A 4,179-nucleotide genomic window follows, 5' to 3' on the forward strand; every position below is an offset into this window, starting at 1 on the left:
TGAATGTTGAGCTTTAAGCCAACTTTTTCACTCTCCTCTTTCACTTTTATCAAGAGGCTTTTTAGTTCCTCCTCACATTCTGCTATGAAAGTAGTGTCATCTGCATATCTGAGATTATTGATATTTCTCCCTGCAATCTTGATTCCAGCTTGTGCTTCTTCCAGCCCAGCGTTTCTCATGATGTACTCTGCATATAAATTAAATAAGCAGGGTGACAATATACAGCCTTGACATCCTCCTTTTCCTATTTGGAACCAGTCTGTTGTTCCATGTCCAGTTCTAACTGTTGCTTTCTTACCTGCATATAGGTTTCTCAAGAGGCAGGTCAGGTGGTCTGGTATTCCCATCTCTTTCAGAATTTTCCACAGTTTATTGTGATACACACAGTCAAAGGCTTCTTACAAACAAACAAATAACCCAATTAAAAAATGGGCAGAGGGCCTCAATAGACATCTTTCCAAAGAAGACATACACATGACAACAGGAACAAGAAAAGGTACTCAACATCACTAACCATCAGAAAAATGCCAATCAAAACCACAATGAGCTATCAGCTCACACCTCTGAGGACAGCCATTATCAAATGGTCAGAGATAAGAAGGACTGTTGAGGGGGTGGAAGAATGGAGACCTTTGCACACAGTCTGTGGGTTGGCAGCTGTGAATCTGAAAGTAACATCTAGAAATGGGTCCAATTTTGTCGCTGGATTCTAAAGTGAACCATGTATACCAATTAACAAATGAGATGTTAAGAACAATGATATTTTCAGTTCTCCTCAACATTTAGTATTTGGAAAGTCAACATAAAGAATGTAGCTAACCATCTCTGTGTTCTTTCTTTAGTTTGGTCAAATGATCTATTTATATTTCCTTTTAAATTATTTGGTTTCTAGATATCTGCCAGTGGGCTTCCCTGATGGCTCAACAGGTGAAGAATCCACCTGCAATGTAGGAGATGTGGGTTCAATCCCTAGGTCACAAAGATCCCCTGGAGAAGGAAGGGCATGGCAACCCACTCCAGTATTCTTGCCTGGAAAATCCCATAGACAAAGGAGCCTAGTGGGCTGCAGTTCATAGTGTTGCAAAGAGTTGGACACGACTGAGCGACTAAGCACAGCACAGCAATGTTTGAATGTACAGTATAATCTTATTGATAAGAGTTGCCAGGCTGTACATGACATCCCTAGGATATATATTTACTTCATAGCTAGACTTTTCTACCTCTCATCCATCCATCCATCAAGAGCCAAGAAAGATCTTGATCAAAATGGGAAATGTTACAAAGAATAAACAGCAACCTCAACTAAATAGAGTCGGGGGACCTGAAGGGGACTCTCTCACACCCTAAAAAGATAGCAGAGCCCAATGAGAAAAAAAGGTAAAGACTCAGCCAATGAAAGCAGCAGAGTCTTTGTTGACTGTAGCCCACCCCCCGCTCCCCACACCAACTTCTTTTTCCTCTCTAGAAAGTACTCTACTTTCCCTGCCATTCGAGAACTTATCATGACTCGCCATGGTTGCATGGTCCCAAATTAATCCATATTTGCTGGAGAAACAAATGCCTCCTAGTCTATTTGTCATGTCAAGAGTAGTCTACACCAAAAAAAAAAAAAGTAGTCTGCACCAACAGGTAAAATATAAAAGTCCATCCACGAAAATATTTACTTTCAGGGCACCACTAATAAGAAATCAGAAGTGAATAATTGCTGGGTAATAGTGGGCTGCTTATAATAGATTTAAAGTTTTCTCTATGCAACATCTTATGCCCCACCAAATGAAAACACTTAATGCCAAAATGTTTACTTTACTTGTGCTATTTGTCTCTTAGAAAGATATGTTTAATACTATTTTTTGCGTTGCTGATTTTAAATAATTTTGAGATTAATAGTCTCATTTTAAGAAAATAGATTTATTTAGATAGTGTATTGAGACAAAAATGTATATTCCACCAAAGTTTTCTGTACTGTTTATGTTATCTGTATTTTTAAAGGATACATAATTAATACCTTCCAGCTTTAAGGTGTAATATGATTTTTTATTTAATTTTTGTTTTGCTTTGGAGATAGCTGATTTACAATGCTATGTTTAAGCTGTTAACAGCAAAGTGATTCAGTTATATATATATTTTTTATATATGTATGTATGTATAGTAGAGTTAATGTTATATACAATAGGTCCTTGTTGATTATCATTTTATGTAGAGTGGTGTATATATGCTAATCTCAACACCCTGATTTATCCCTCCCCCTACCTTTCCCCTTTGGTAACGGCAAGTTTGCTTTCTATGTCTGTGAGTCTGTTTCTCTTTTGTAAATGAATTCATTTGTATCACTTTTTTTAGATTCTACATCCACATTATCATATGCTATTTATCTTTGTTTCACTTTACTCACTTAGTAGATATAATTTAAATGAGCCAAGAAAATATAAACAAAAAATTGTTTTAGTTGTAAGCAACTTTGCTGCTTTTATGGCAAAGCTGCCTGTTGCCTGATGCATACAATTTATTTTTTTTTTTTGATGCATACAATTTAACTTAGCCACTGTTGAGAAAGTTTTGTGTCATGGATTGAAAAGTAAACCAGTTTCAAGAGACTGTTCAGTAAAATTTTCAGTTCTGATGATTGGAATTCTACTTTTGGAGGATTTATCATATTTTGCAACAAAAATAAAGCCAAGTTAAATATTTTTCAATGGTGTTGTTGGGGATTAATAAGTAAAAATACTGCCCTTTGCCAAGAAACCATTTGGGTTTTTGCTTGCTTTTTTAGGAAGACAGCAATCTGTTTCTAATATTTATTTATTTTGGCTGTGCTGGGTCTTTGTTGCTGTGTGTGGACTTTCTCTAGTTGCCCAGTGAGGGCTTCTCACTGCAGTTGCTTCTCTAGCTGTGGGGAGTGCACTCTAGGACACATGGGCTCAGCAGCTGCAGCTCTCCGGCTCTAGAGCGCAGGTTCAATAGAGGTGGCACACAGGCTTAGTTGTCCAGAAGCCTGTGGATTCTTCCGGAACCAGGGATCAAACCTATGTCTCCTGCGTTGGCAGTCAGGCAGATTCCTATCCACTGAACCACCATGGAAGTCCAAAAAACTATTTGTTTTGATAGTACAGAATACTTTGAAACCTTCAGAGTTACATTTAGAATTTATTGACCTTAGGTGTTATCTCCAGGGAAGCAGAACCAGACACAATATAATGGGAACCAAAGTTCTGGGGTTGCATGTGGGGTGAGATTTGCTGATGCACATGGTGGAACCAAGACACTGAATGGAATTCCATCTAAGGTAGTATTTGAAAAGACTCAAATACAGCTTAAAAAAAAAAGTTTATAGAATAAATGAGGAGAATTTAACCTAAAAATGTTACAGTAGATGGTGTTATTAGTTCCAGATAGTTAGTAGCTACCCTTATCGGGTAATGAGTGGGAAGGGGCATGCCAAGGTTTCTGGGAGCATGAGTGTTCTGTTTCTTGATCTGGGTGCTGGTTACATTGGCTGTGTCTATTTTGAAAATTCATAGCAGGGCATAATCGTTGGCATGTTAATTTCATTACAAAAATTAAGGAAAAAATTAGTAGATACATGAAGAAGATGCCAGATGCTCAGTTGAGTTTGGTAGATCAAAGCCAAAGAAAAAAATATCACATTGTGATGACCAAAGAGGTAAGCACTATAATGGAGACAAGTCACAGAAAGGGTGTGGAGACCTTTAAGGAGGAATAACACTTGTGCTAAATGAGGGTAACAATTCCACAGAGATATAACACAGCTGGTGGAGAAGAGACCATCATTTAAAAATGGAAGACAACTTCCTAACTTGAAGTTCATCTGACACGCATGTCCAAACCACATCTTGGTTAGAAGTGTTAGTGGAAGGAGGGTCTGGAGACCCTCCCTCCTGTGGGCCTCAGTTCTTGGTAAGGACGCAAGGAAGAATCTAAGGTCTTACCCTAGCAAGAAAGTTTACTAACTATAAGGAAAGAAAGAACAGGCGGCAAAGAGTCAGACAGGACTGAGCGACTGAGCCCACACAAACAAAGAAAGAGAGGACACCTCAAGAGAGAGGTAGGCCAGGCAAAGGGAGGCAAACGGCCCTGGGTCACCGAGGTTTTAAGGCAGGATCATTTGAATAATCTGGGGGGGAGGGGGGGAGTGTCGCTGATTGACAGCCTTGATTGACA

The sequence above is a fragment of the Bison bison genome, unplaced genomic scaffold (genome assembly GCF_000754665.1).
Source record: "Bison bison bison isolate TAMUID 2011002044 unplaced genomic scaffold, Bison_UMD1.0 scf7180017864285, whole genome shotgun sequence".
In the NCBI taxonomy this organism is placed as follows: domain Eukaryota; kingdom Metazoa; phylum Chordata; class Mammalia; order Artiodactyla; family Bovidae; genus Bison; species Bison bison.